The sequence below is a fragment of the Plectropomus leopardus genome, chromosome 3, assembly GCF_026936395.1.
Source record: "Plectropomus leopardus strain MGB_pleo_1.0 chromosome 3, ASM2693639v1, whole genome shotgun sequence".
Lineage (NCBI taxonomy): Eukaryota > Metazoa > Chordata > Actinopteri > Perciformes > Serranidae > Plectropomus > Plectropomus leopardus.
In genome coordinates this window covers 40076197-40090797 of record NC_142178.1, presented here as the reverse complement: position 1 = coordinate 40090797, position 14601 = coordinate 40076197, and the positions used below count along the sequence as shown (strand labels likewise).

General features: G+C 42.4%; 1 long non-coding RNA gene and 1 pseudogene across 1 annotated transcript in view; both read left to right on the top strand.

Annotated features, from left to right (window-relative positions):
* The first annotated feature begins 7284 nt into the window (after positions 1–7284).
* The window catches only part of LOC148190083 (uncharacterized), a 29093-nt gene continuing 21776 nt past the window's right edge, over positions 7285–14601 (top strand). The window contains exon 1 of the long non-coding RNA XR_015776117.1: positions 7285–7421. This is a non-coding gene — a long non-coding RNA (uncharacterized LOC148190083). The remainder of the gene's footprint in view (positions 7422–14601) is intronic.
* LOC148190084 (uncharacterized) lies at positions 10367–11553 on the top strand (annotated as a pseudogene).

The window sequence follows — 14601 nt, the reverse complement described above, 5'->3', positions numbered from 1 at the left end:
ACATCACAATCCAGAGTCCTAACTTACTCTCATTAATATCGGACTGTACTGTACTGTAAATACTGGTACTGTAAATAACGTTATCGGCGGTAGTATTCTGTCTTGGCTGCTGCACAGTTCGAAGTTTGCTCGCTTGCTGCAGCTCATAGATGCAGATACTAAAATGTGACACTTCTAAAAGTAAATGAGACCAACTCGGAACAAAATAACCACATTTATACAACAGGTAGTTCTGACCAAGCGATTTGATTGGTCGAGAGGCGTTCAACAGTACAACATCACTGAGACTGTTACCTTTTAACTCAGGTATCACTCCGCTTCACAGCTATTCGAAGTCCGTTGATTAGGCTCACACTTTGGTCTACGTTACCGTAGATTGTATCAGTATTTGACGAGCGAGGAAATCCCGTCTGACCGACATCATCGCTCAAAAGATACCTGAGTAAAACCTGCAGCCGGGGAGGCAGCAGCTGTTAAACCGCCGGTCACCGGGACTAAAGCAGCTGTTACAGATGTTACGAGGATGTGCAGTGAGACAGGGACACACTCGTCTGACACTGTCCACAGCCTGAGACACACACACACACACACACACACACACACACACACACACTGGAGGTGACGGAGGAGCAGCGACGAACTGTTAGTTAACAGACTCTGATTTCACTGAAAACACGGAGATAAACGTTCATGATTCGAAGCGGCTGCTCCGTGCAGAACAGCAGAACATGAAGAATGTTTTTGTGTTGCTAGGCAACAGCTGTCACGTCCAGCAGCTGTGATGCTGTTTGTGTCAGCAGGGCCAAAAAAAACAAACCATTAATTAAACAAACAATCGTAATCCGTTGTCGCTTGTTACTGTTAATGAATAAAAGATGCTTGCTGAACTGAAGAAATGTGAGAGTGGAGGCGCTGATGTTGGACCGATACCATCACAGCTGTGATTCTCTGATGATATTCAGTCCAGCATCACTCCCTCTCATGATTTTGTTTTTTACTGTCAGTTGTTGACACTCTTTCCATCATTTCTGCTGCCCTGAAAACATTATGCAAACGTCACAACTCCGCAACTCGGGTAACATTGAAATTTCCCGAGTCCCCACTCGTAATTACGACTTTGAAAGGCCGCTCGTGCTTGGAACTCGGAAATACCATATTTCAGAGGAGCACATGAAGGCAGCATTAGATAAAAATGTGATCAGTGTAACGTTCGGTGAGATTTGTCGATGCGGTCGAGGCCTCTCGTCCTCCTCCGTGAGTGAATGTGAAGACAAACACTGAACATCGTGTGTTTCTCAACTGTCATTTCTGGAAAACAGTAATTGGTGGGAGCACGTCATCCTCATGGTGCGTTGCGCTCATGGATGTTTTATAGGAAAGTCTGGATACCGCCGTGGGGGCGGGGCCTCGTTCATAAGAGCTGCTCAGTGGCACAGGAAGTCGAAAAAGCGCCTTTTCTGGGTTTAGAAATGTGTAAAATACCCGGATCTACTGGCCCATAGAGCATGCGTAGTAGAGATTAATGGCGGACGAGTTTGCCCAATACGGCTAACTTCCGGCAGCGGAGCGACCAACTTCCAAATTAGCACCTCGCTAGCGTGAACGGCGGTCTAAAAAATGTAATCTTGCGGCTGTTTTAGACTTTCCAAATGTTATCGAGGCGGATGGTTTACATCCAGGCAGGGATAGAAGACGTTTCGGGGGTTTTGACGCTCACACTAAATTATTTCCTGATTTACAGACATCTCTTTCCACGTGTCGGTCTTTCTGGGCCAGCGTGCATCATGTGACCGACTCAAACGCTGTAATTCCACTTTCAGCCACTATGTAAATCTGGCATCAACGCCCGGCGCACTTCCCGGGGATTTGGCTGCGCTGTGAGTGACGTGACGGATTTGAATGACCACAGCGTCCGCACTGAAGACGGAGAAATCCAATTTGAAGCGCATTTCAAACCATCTCCACATACGGTTTGGACCAGATTCACAAAAATCGGATTTCATGTGGTTATTTGCTGTTCGGACTTCATGATTTTAATCTGGATCTGACAAAGATCAGATTTGTGCTGGCGGTCTGAACAAAGCCTGAGAGAACGGACACAACGACAGCTCAATCTGCTGAGCTGGCGGCTCCTGATCGAGCACAGCAGGATGTTTCCAGGAAACCCAGAAACACACACACACACACACACACACACACTCTGAGCCCTGTTATCAGCAGTGTGTGTGCAGCAGTCACAGTGAGGAGTGTGTGGTTTATCTGCAGCGCTGTGAGCAGCAGATTAAAGAGGAGGACCAGACCTTAAAGGAGAAATCCTCCTGTGATCCTCCGTCACTTCCCAGGAAACTCTCCGTGACGGAGGCTTTAACCACTTTCCCGCCGCCTGTCAGTGATTTATTCCAAACTCCTTTAAAAACATCCTGAGCCAAACAGCTGATCTCAGTTATGATCACGTCTCACTGTCTTTGCACGTCCGTCTGGTCTCCGTCGCTGCCGTGGTCGATGATTCGTGATGGCAAACTTTATTTTAACAGCAATTTTTTAAAAAAGTGTTTCACGTGAATGAATCATGATTTAAACGTTCCAGGATGATTTTAGACAAATAAAATCATGCAAACTGAAATGGTTGAGGGTCAGTGGACTTTTTGGTCTTTGGATTTTTTTCTATAAGAAACAGAATTAAAAAAAAGGAAATAGTTACCAGATTTTCATTTCAAAATCCAAAAATGAAAAACAACCCACTTTTATTTTTTAAGGCCAGAAATGCAAATACAGGAAATGCAGCCCAAAGTGCCTCACATAAAAAACACAATAAAACCTCCATGAAAAAATAAAATAAGATCAGAACAGAACTCACAGAATAGATGAAACTCACCTGATAATATTAATAAAAATTAAATAAAATAAGGGTAAAAACTGAATGCACAGAATATAAAAAGGAAAAATAAAATAAATAAAAACCCACCAACATTATGAATAAAAAAAATTAAAAAGGCTAAAAATACAATGTGTAAAATGCATAAAATTACAGAAATCATTTTATTTGTAGTAGTTTAGTTTATCTGTAAATAAACAGTTAAAGATAAAATAAACATGACGAAATGTGTCAAGAAGCCGGAGGCTGGTGCAGACGAACGCCGGCGGGCAGCGAGCAGAACCGTCAGTGTTTGCTTCCTGCGTGGATGTGATTTTTTTTTTTTTTTTACACCTTACAATGTGGCTGTTTTGCTTAATGGTAACCATGGTGACAGTCCCTGTTGGTCGCCATGTGCTGTTGTCTAAACAAAACGACGTGCTGCATCTTCCCACCATGTGCTTTTGTTGACATCACGGTAACGGCGTCACGGCGCATAAACAGCTGACGGATACCTAAAACGTCCTAAGTAGACCCAGAAGGTCGCTGACAGAGCGGCACCGTGTGACGAGTCGGGATCAGAACGTGTCGCTCCGTCTCGGCTTACTCAACATGTTGGCGTCGTCCTCCTGATCGGGTTTCCTGCCTCGGCGTTCCCCGGATCTTTTTTCGGGTCGCCGCAGTGTCACGTTGAGCACAGCGAAGTGTCCTTGAGCGACACTCGATCCGCCATAAATCCTGTCTGTTCGCCGTCCAGTTCCACAACATTGTTTGTTCTAAACGGAGCGGCTCGTAACCCGAGGCGGAGCTGGCAGCGTGGCGTGTAGCTGCGGGGGTTAAGGCAGCGCCGCCCCCCCCCCGGCAGGTCTAAATATAACCGACTCACGGCTGCTTACATGAGCACAGGTCAGGCGTCTCTGGTTACGGCGACACTCGACCCCGAGGACGCGCGGCGGGCCATGTGTTCGGAGCTGCGGGGGAGCACGTGGACGCCGGAGTTTGGCTGCTTTGTTTGTGTCGGTGCAGATTCACACGCCAGCCACGTTCATTCGAGACCAGTTTGAAAAAACCTCTGCGCTGGTGTGAAAAAACACGTCCAGACACGTCTGAACATCAACTCCACAGAGGAGGTCACACTCAAACACACTCCCAAACAACGGATAAACGTGAAGAATCAGGTCGGTTTTAATCAGGAGGAACATTTTATTATAACAATAACCACTTTAACAGAAAAGCACTCATCTAAGCAAAGTTACAAAGTGCAGAAAAACAAAGAAAATTCAGATTTTTGGACTGAGCTGCGCTCCGAATGCATCCAACTACTGTCTTTTATTTATTGTTATTGTTAATTTATTGTTATCACTGATATTAGTTTTAAAAATAAACTCGATGAAAGTAGAAAATCATGTTAATGTATAGCATTCTTTAAAGTTTGAGTGTGAAAAGTGTATTTTGAGTGTGTGTGATATGAAAACAGGCCCTAAAGGGTTAAATGACTGTTAAAAGACTTTTGGGTTCTGAGTGTTAAATCAAAATATAAAAACTCACATTCAACATTTTTAAAGAAGCAAACTGAATCAGCGTCCTTTAACAGCTGATGTGTTCGCGCAGAGCTCAAAGGTCAAAGGTCAGAGGTCGCTGCCGTCAAACTCTCTGCAGATGATTCGAGTTTCGCTCTTTCCTGTTTGCATTGTGCGTCTGCATTTATGACTTTATTCATTGATATGTGTTTACTTTTTGAGCAGCCAGGCTTAAAAAATGAGGACAAACTGAGGCTGAGAGCGTTTGACACATGCAGGCCCGGTTTTTAAGAGGAAGAAAATAACTCGTGTCCTCCTCTGTGATATGAAAGTAGGGCAGCGCGCCGAGCGAGTAAACAGCCTGTTTACTCGAGGAACTTTAAAGAGCACCACATTTAAAAAATGATAATAATTCAGAAACAGAGAAACACCAAGAAGGTTTATTTCTCATATTTTTCTTTTTCAGATTTCTAGTGTTTAATTTAATTTATCTGATGGCTCTTCATATTTTTAACCTTCAGTGTGGACGCGGAGCCTTTTTTGTGTGGATGACCGAAACCTGAAAATATTATGGTAAATAGTCGTCTTTACGAGAATTGTCAACATTGACATTTGGTGGGTACATTTTTTTTTTTTTTTTTAGCAAGACATTTTGAAAATTGTGGAGATCTTTGATCATTACAGAAAGGTTTGACCAATGAGGACATTTTAAGAAAGTGAGGACATTTTTTTCAAGTAAGAACAGGCGAGGACGTTTTAGGAGAGTGGCCGTATTTTTGGTAAGAAGAAAGATTTTTTAAAAAATGTGTTTAAATATTCAGGGTGTTTTCAAAAAGTGAGATCATTTTGGTAACAAGGGAAATTATAATAAAGTAGAAACATTTTGAGAAGCAGAGACGTCTTGAATTTTTATTTTATTTTTTATTTTTTCATACTAGTTTTAAAAAACTAACATGTTTTTACGTGAGTACACGTGGGACACTTTTAGAAAATACGGCAACATCTTGACCTCATTATTTAATGGTTAAAGTCACATTTAGGATTAGAGGCTGATTATTTAAAGTCAGTGATGGTTACAAACTGTGTGTGTGTGTGTGTGTGTGTGTGTGTGTGTGTAAAGGGTAGAGGGGGTTTTGGCTTTCAGTGTGTCGGGTTCAGATTTTGGTTTTAAATTTAACTCTGATGGATCCAGAAACAGACCCACAGTCAGAGGTCTCACAGGTGGTTTGATCTACATCTTATGTATTTAATTATAAACTCCCAGCATGCCTGTGGGTAAGTTTAGCCTCCAAAGTCTACCCAGCAACCCCCTCTGCCCTCTCAGCGCGCGGCGTAAACCGTGAATCTATTTTTAACCCCGTGTGGTCGAGGGCGGGGACGTAGAGGTGTCCATTTGTCCCTTCATCACAGAAACGTGTCCTGATGCCTCCTCGCGATAACGTTCAGTCCTACAAAAGAATATTTTTACATTCCCGAAAAAAAAGTTTTTTTTCTTAGATGAGAAGCCATTAGCAGCTCCAAACTGATGAAAGTAAATAATAATAATGATTGATTAATTAATAGCAGTCAGTCAGGTTAGCTCTGCACACAGAACATTTACACGATGATAGAAAAAGTAGATTTCTTAAACTGGACTTTTAACCCTTTGGAGCATTTTACACTCTTTTCGTTTCCAGCTCAGCTCCTACAATAAGTCTAAAATACACTGTGGAAACTAAATAGTTACATTCAGACTGTTCAGGTCCAAAAATGCTCCATTGAAACCCATTCAAACTGACATTTTTGATCCCACAGCCATCAGAGCAGAAAAACAGGACTTGTATTATTTCTGGGTGTCATTCTGGGCTTTTGACTCTGAATTTGTCATTTTGACTATTTTCCACCTGACTGTCAGCAGCTACACTCACACACTGACATATCCCAGACTGTCAGCAGCTACACTCACACACTGACATATCCCAGACTGTCGGCAGCTACACTCACACACTGACATATCCCAGACTGTCGGCAGCTACACTCACACACTGACATATCCCAGACTGTCAGCAGCTGCACTCACACACTGACATATCCCAGACTGTCAGCAGCTGCACTCACACACTGACATATCCCAGACTGTCAGCAGCTACACTCACACACTGACATATCCCAGACTGTCAGCAGCTACACTCACACACTGACATATCCCAGACTGTCAGCAGCTACACTCACACACTGAGGAGGAGGACACTCAGCATCATTCATGTTTTTGTGTTTCTTTCATCTAAAAACATAGTGGCATCATGACAAAAAATGCCATTTAAAGGGTTAAAATTCTGAAAATTAATGAATATTTGATATTTATGATTAGGACTGATGTTGGTTAAAAAACATAAACTCAATTAAATGTAGAAAATGATCTTAATGTATAATATTTTGAAAAGCACGTTTTGTGCGATTTGGGCGTGTATAATATTAAAGTGAGGCCTAAAGGGTTAAAATACACGTCGTCCAACTGAAATCGGACTAAATCGAATTTCTCAAAATCAGGCTAACATGCCCAGGAAAGTGAATTTGAAGTCATATTCCTCCGTCATGTTTGACTTTAACTGCACGTGCTCCCAGTCGCCGCTGTGGCCTCGGTGGTTCGGGTTAGGGACTGTTTGTTATTTATTACGGGGAAAAGGTGCTGAAAACCATGTATGCATTTAAGCAGGATTGTGTTTTTAATTTTGGCCTATGTGAGGGACACACAACTTGAGAAGGTTGTATTTTATATTTATCTTAAATAAAAAAGTGTCCCCACACGAGCTCTAACCAGCTCCACTAAACTGAAACAGAATACACAAACTGAATCACAGAAAAGACAGCTGATGGTTCTGCATGTTTCAGCTGTGCTCCTGCTGCAGCACAGCTGATTGAAATGATCAGCTGGTTATCAATCAGCTCAGTGGAAGAATCGGCTGTGCGGGAGCAGAGACCTGAAACACCAGCAGAGGTTCAGGAAACGCTGGTTTAACGTGAAAACTGCTGCAACTGAGACCCTCCGCAGGATTTCAGGCTCCCCAGTGAGTCTTTTATTCGTGATTGTTGTATTTTAAATCTTTTTTTCAGCTTCTGTAAAGTAGCGGCTGGTGTTTTCGGGGTCCAGGTTCACGAAGATCTGTCTGATTATTTAACCGTTTGAAACCTGAGTAAATCCATGTGATTTTTTTTTTAAAGAAATGGTGAAAAATCAATGAGCAACTTTAGGGAGAATGTCTTGGTGTCTAGTGAAAAGAAACTATATTTATTATAATTATCAGAATTTAAAATTATGTTACAAAAACATAATTTTAAGCACATTTTGGAGTGTCATTTCTTTTAACTTTTTTTTACGCAAATTTTCAGGTAATTCTTGTAATTTATTTTTTTATTTTTTGTGCTAATTTTTGGGTCATTTTTTCTTTTGCCCTCTTCTTTTTGCCCTCTTCGCATGTTTTTTTTTTTTTTAAGAAATCAAGCCATTTTGCTCTGGTGTCAAAGGGTTAACCCTTTGAAACCTGGATTGTCATCAGTTTGTTTGAGCCTTTCTCGAGCATTTAAACACTTGAAACTGAGCAAATTTGTGATTTCTTTCAAAAACATCAGAAAAAAAAGCTGCATGAAATGTTTCGCAAAAAAAAGTAAAAAGTGACAAAAAATACCTAAAAAAAAGAAAAGTGTTATTAGAATTTTTTAAAAATAACTAAGGAAAATTGCCAAAAAAACATATGGATAATTATTCTAATAATTATCAGAAATTCTTTGTATTTGTGCACTTTTTCAGGTCATTTTCAGTTTGGGTTCTTCTACTTTTCTTTTTTTTTTGGTAATTTTCTTGCAACTTTTTATAAATTTCTTCTGCTAATTTTTTTGTCATTTTTCCTTCAAGCCAATTTCAGGTTTGAAGGGGTTAAAAATCTGGATATCAACTGCGTGCAGAAAAAGTCTGATAAAAAAAATGGGAGCAAAAAACCAGAGTTAAGAGAGCAAAGAGTTACATTTTTGTTGGTTGTATTTTGTCAAATCTGTGGGAAGTTTGGAAGGTTGCGTGTTTTCTTCAGACTGTGATTTCAGCGCCGAGTTAAAAACTGAGCCGTCCGTGTGCGCGAGGTAAAACACGCACAAACACAACCCCGAAAAGACTTCAGAGCTCCCAAACTCCCAAATTTAGAGCAATTTAAATCCCATTTTCTACTTCTTCTGAACTCAGACTCTGAGTGCAGCGTTTGACGACGCTTTCCTTTTTTTCTTTCTGCCTTTTTTTCCGCTCGCTGGAGGTTGGCTCTCGGTGAAAGTAGGTCGACCGCAGTGGAAGCTTGGCTTTCCTCCTCGTGGATGCGTCCTCACTTTGGGTTTTCTCTGCAGGAGGAAAAAGCTCCCTCTGTGTGTGTGTGTGTGTGTGTGTGTGTGTGTGTGTGTGTGTGTGAGGATACACCGCAAAGAAAACACACACACACACACACACACACACACACACACACACGAGTGTCAGCCGGTGTGTGTGTGTGTGTGTTTTCTGATGAATGCAACGTTTCAGAAACACGTTAGTTTCCGTGAAAATCAACACGATCACAGTTTTTGTTTTTGTGTCCAAACACCCAGAAATCATTTTGTCAACAGAAATCATAAAAAGTGTCCGTTGACGTCCTTTTATTTCATGATAGAATTGAGACGACAAAAGTTATGGTAAAACATTTTAAGTGGGACATCTGGACAGTTTTTTTTTTAAAAATTGAGGACATTTTGTGTTTTTTGACACGTTTAAGGGACATTTTTTGAAGTGAGGACATATTTCACAGGAGACGTTTTTAGAGAGTGAGCGGATATTTTTGGCTGTCGGTCTTTATCGTATTTATGCTGTTTAGAAAGTGAAGACGTCTCTGGTTTGTGTGTGAAAGTGGACACGAGTGGACAGTTTTGAAAATGGAAACATTTTTGACCGTATATTGGAAAGTGGGGAACTTTTTATCTAAAAAAATGAGACAAACATTTTGGAAAAGTAGCGTCTTTGAGTGCAGAACATTTTTGGAAAGTGAGAACTTTTTATGAAAGTTTTGGTGGTAAGTGTGGATATTTTTTAAAAGGAAGTAAATTTTGAGAAATTGAGGTTGTTTTTATTTAAAGTGAGGACGTTTTAATGAGGGAAGATTAGGAAAGGAAACTCTTTGTTTGGAGAGTAAGGGAACGTCTTACGCCTGACGATATTTTCGGAGAGTGAGCGTATTTTCCGTAAGTGGGAATATTTGTCGGAACTGACAAAACATTTTTGGAAATCGAGGATATTTTTTTAAAAGTGCAACTATTTGTTATAAGCAAGGACATTTTTGCGAAGCGGGGACCTTTATGTTTTTGTAATTTGGGGAAGTTTGCTGGCAGAAATTTTGGAAATTAAGGACATTTTTAAATGTTAGGCATTTTCAAAACATGAGGACAAAATTTGCAGGTGAAAGTGTTTTTCGAGAGTTTTTTAGAGAAGACATTTTTTGAGAAGTGGTCTTTTGTTTTTTGGAAAAGTTTGAGTATTTTTGGAAATTATACACATTTGAAACTTTGGGACATTTTAGGCAAATGTGAGACTGAACAGCTGTGAAAACTGACGATGTTTTGACAGTTTATTTTTGGCATTTTCAGCAGGTGGGGACGTTTGTATAAGTTAGGACGTTTCGTACTCCTGAGGACATTTTGGGATTGTGAGCATGTTTTTGGGAGTGGAAAGATTTGTCAAAATTAAAATAATTTTAATAATAATTAAAAATTTAAAATAAAGTTTCTATTGCTTAAAAAAAATGATTTTTAACAAGAACAAAAATCCATCCTGCTAAAATAAGACGTTGCCACCCCCTCTGCTGGCGAAGTGCCCGGACTCAAACATCCCCTCTCTCAAATATGCACCTCCTCCTCCTCCCTCCTCCTCCCTCCTCCTCCCACTCCTCCCCCTCACCGCCACCATCTAAACATATCCTGCCTCTGGCCCGCCAGAGAACTTTCCATGAGGCTGCGACTGACACCGAAGCGTTTTTTCCCCTTCCCACAAAACCTGATCCCATCCCCGACCACGGAGGAGGAGGAGGAGGAGGAGGAGGAGGAGGAGGGCAGGAGGGAGGCGCTGCTCCATGAATCATGGCTGGGAACCAGATGTTCACAGCTAACAGTGACAGAGGAGTCTCTGCCTGCTCCTGTAGGGATCTGAGCTTCCCTGCACAGGCTGTTATTAAAGGAGGGCTGGGTCTTTCTTTTTTCAGTTTGGGAAAAAGATGAGAGCACGCGAAGCCGTCGGGTCGCGGTGGAAATCCTGCAGCGCCTGCGGGAAGACGCGATGAATGGAGCGGGATCAGGTGGAGGCTGCAGAGTTCATCCTGCTGGGAAACGCATCACAACATCTTATCTCATTTCACCCAGCAAGGCCCAAAATTCACTAAAAAACGGCCTCATTTCCACCGCACACTACAGCACGGCTCCACTAGACCCAGCTCCACTAGACCCAGCTCAACTAGACTTAGCTCAACTAGACCCAGCTCAACTAGACCCAGCTCAACTAGACTTAGCTCAACTAGACCCAGCTCAACTAGACTTAGCTCCACTAGACCCAGCTCCTCTAGACCCAGCTCCTCTAGACCCAGCTCAACTAGACCCAGCTCAACTAGACCCAGCTCAACTAGACTTAGCTCCTCTAGACTCAGCTCAACTAGACCCAGCTCAACTAGACCCAGCTCCTCTAGACCCAGCTCAACTAGACCCAGCTCAACTAGACCCAGCTCAACTAGACCCAGCTCAACTAGACCCACCTCAACTAGACCGAGCTCAACTAGACCCAGCTCAACTAGACCCAGCTCAACTAGACCCAGCTCCTCTAGACCCAGCTCAACTAGACCCAGCTCCTCTAGACCCAGCTCAACTAGACCCAGCTCAACTAGACCCACCTCAACTAGACCCAGCTCAACTAGACCCACCTCAACTAGACCCAGCTCAACTAGACCCAGCTCCTCTAGACCCAGCTCAACTAGACCCAGCTCAACTAGACCCACCTCAACTAGACCCAGCTCAACTAGACCCAGCTCCTCTAGACCCAGCTCAACTAGACCCAGCTCAACTAGACCCACCTCAACTAGACCCAGCTCAACTAGACCCACCTCAACTAGACCCAGCTCCTCTTGACGCTTTTACAGCAAAGTTAAATTAATGTAATAAAGTTAAATACTATGATAATACAGATCTTTGATTAGAGGTTCAGTTTTTCCGTGATGTAAACACCTCAGCTGGACTCTACGTACGAAACGACCTCAAAGTGATCATTTTCTGTCTCTTTAAGGTCGTTTTTTATCTTTGAGTCAGTTGCAGTCTTTTGTGTCTTTTGAGGTCTTTAACTGTCTCTTTGTGGTTGTTTTCTGACTGCTTCGAGGTAGTTTCATGTCTTTTGAGGCTGTTTTGTGTCTGAGGTCATTTTGAGTCTCTTTGAGGTCGTTTTGTATCTTTTTGAGGTCGTTTTCTGTCTCTGAGGTAGTTTTGTGTCCCTTTTAGGTTGTTTTCTGTCTTCTGAGTTTTGTGTCTGAGGTCATTTTGGGTCTCTTTGAGGTTGTTTAGTGTCTTATTTTTTTTGTCTTCCTGAGGTTGTTTTTTGTGTAAGGAGCCAAAGGCACCCTTCGTGTGCATATGATTCGCCGCATCACAGCCGGACAGAACCGGTCGTGGCGTTATTATACGCCTTATGTCGGAGGAGCCGTGTACATGGCGATGGTTCGGAACATTAAAGTTTAGTTGTGCGTTTGTTGGCGTCCCACGTTGCTCGCCGTGTGCCGTTGTCGTCTAAACGTAAGCACGTGCAGCATCGTGTGTTTGTGTTGACGTCACGGCCGCAGCATCCCAAAAACAGCAGGCGCAGAAGGACCCCTGCAAAAAGGCAGCGTGTGAAGACTTGGCACGACAACGTCGTCAGATAGATTGTGAATATTTTCAACAAATATCATTTCAGTCGTCAAGATATTTTGGAGGTGAAGCAGGTCGGTCAGATCGTTTTAATTCGCAGCGAGAGAGACGAAATGAGAGGAAGGTGGTTTTTGGGATCGCTCCTTTAAGTGTGGTGAAAGCGGTCCGTCCCTCCCTCCTCTGGGGTTTTTGTTTCTGGGCTCCGGGCTGCGTGGGCTGCAGCTCTTACGCAACACGAGACGGGAAGCGCAACCAAAGTTTAGAAAGACAACGCTCCGAGCTGAGAACTGCAATATGTGTATATATATATATATATATATATATATATATATATACATACAGCTGCAGCCAGAGGCACGGCACAACACACACACACACGCGCGCGCGCGGTGGTTAATATTGGAGCTGTCAGATTGGTATGCATGGATGGAGAGTGGGCGGAGGAATAAAGTCATATTTCACAGCCTGCAGCAGAAAACAGGGACGAGTCTTTGATCTGTGAAGATGGTGAAAATTCAGAGGAAGTTTTGTTCACAGGCGGCTGCTTTCGTAACAGCAGGAGGAGACGAGCACGGCCGTCCCTCACCGACTCTTCCTCTGCGCTTTAACACCCGCGGGCCTCTCCTTCGTTGTTGTTGTTTTTTGGTGATTGAGGAGATTCACTTTTCTCTGTGAGCTGAGTGCTGCTGCAGTTTTGGTGATTCGTCTCGTCAGGTGTGATAAAAACAAAGTCAAAATTCAATCACATCTTTAAAAACTTTTTTTGTCTTCATTTCTGACAGGAATCACTTTTTTAAAAACTTAATAAGTTTACCCTCATAGCACGCTTTAATATCACACACACTCGCACCGCACTGCACACAAAATGCACTTTTTAAAATCAAACTTTAAAAAAAATTAATATCGTTTTCTACTTTCGTTGAGTTTTTTCCATAAATATCAAATATTCATTCATTTTTAGAATTTTGACCTTTTAAATGCCTCTATGTTTTAGTTAACATTTATTATTTTTAATATATAACATGCTAAGCTGATTTTTTAATTTTTTTTTTTTTTGGATGATTAGTCTGGGATATGTCAAATATTAGCAGCAACAGTGATTTTTATACTTTTTTTGTGCAGTGTCACATAATCAAACTCATACTGCTCTGTGCACAAAAGCACTTTTCACTATCGAGCTTTTAAAACTTTTATACATTAACAATGATTTTTATACGTTTTTTTCCAGGGCTGTCCGTGTGCTCGTAACTCGTAAATATTACATTTCCAATAAGTTCCTGCAGGCAGCGTGAAATCCATCAGGTCATATAACGAAACCTTGAGCACTAAAACATAAAACAGCAGCATTTTTATGTGTCAACCAGAAAAAAGTCTCAATGTTTCAGAGTCCAGAGTGGACAGGAAGTTTGGGGTCAAAGGTCACCAGCTCAGCAGCCAATCGGGTGGTCCGCCTCAGACACAAAAGGTGCCGGAGGTCGAAAACTCCAAATAGCCGCTGCCCTCTGATGTGTGACGGACACGTCGCAGCTCCACCCTCCGACTGAGGAGACACGAAGTGAAACAAGCTGCAGGGCAAACGCTGGCTGTGTGTGTGTGTGTGTGTGTGTGTGTGTGTGTGTGTTTGTGTGTGTGTGTGTCGGAGCCTTTGAAATGATCAGAGTCGGGCCGGCTGATTGGCTCTGACCTGCGGCGGGATTAGAAACACATGTCTGCACTTCCGCCTCACCGCCAGATGAAACGGCGCTGACGAGGCAGAAGAGAAACAGAGAGGGAGAGGAGGCGGGTTTCCATTGACCCGAAAACTGTGCAAAGTGAAACAGTGAATATTAAAAACGTCCAATGGGAACAATTTTGCAATAAAGTATCACTAAAAAGATTTTGAGGTCCCGTGAGGAGGTATTTCAGGTGATTGTAAATAGTCATATTTGTCCAATATTTGTCTTTTCTAGGTCACATGATGCTATGAGGTTTTGAATCCATGATTCCTCTGTGAAATCGTGGACTACATCTCCCAGAAATCCCTCGTTTGTGGCCGCTCCCACGTATAAGGAGCTCGCCTTTCCATCACGGCTCCATAACACGCCTACGTGGCCTCGGATTAAAATAATGACGGCTAGTTTGGTGGCTGCAATAGAAATAAAGCTGCTGATGTTTTGAACATCCGTCGCCATGGTTACTGGGATGTTATCACCGGAGGAGAAGTCACATGACGTCACTCAGTGGAAACACAGTCAGCTCCACGTTGAGTTTTATCCACATATCAGAAATATCGCTCAAGTTTAGCGCAAATCTTTAATGGAA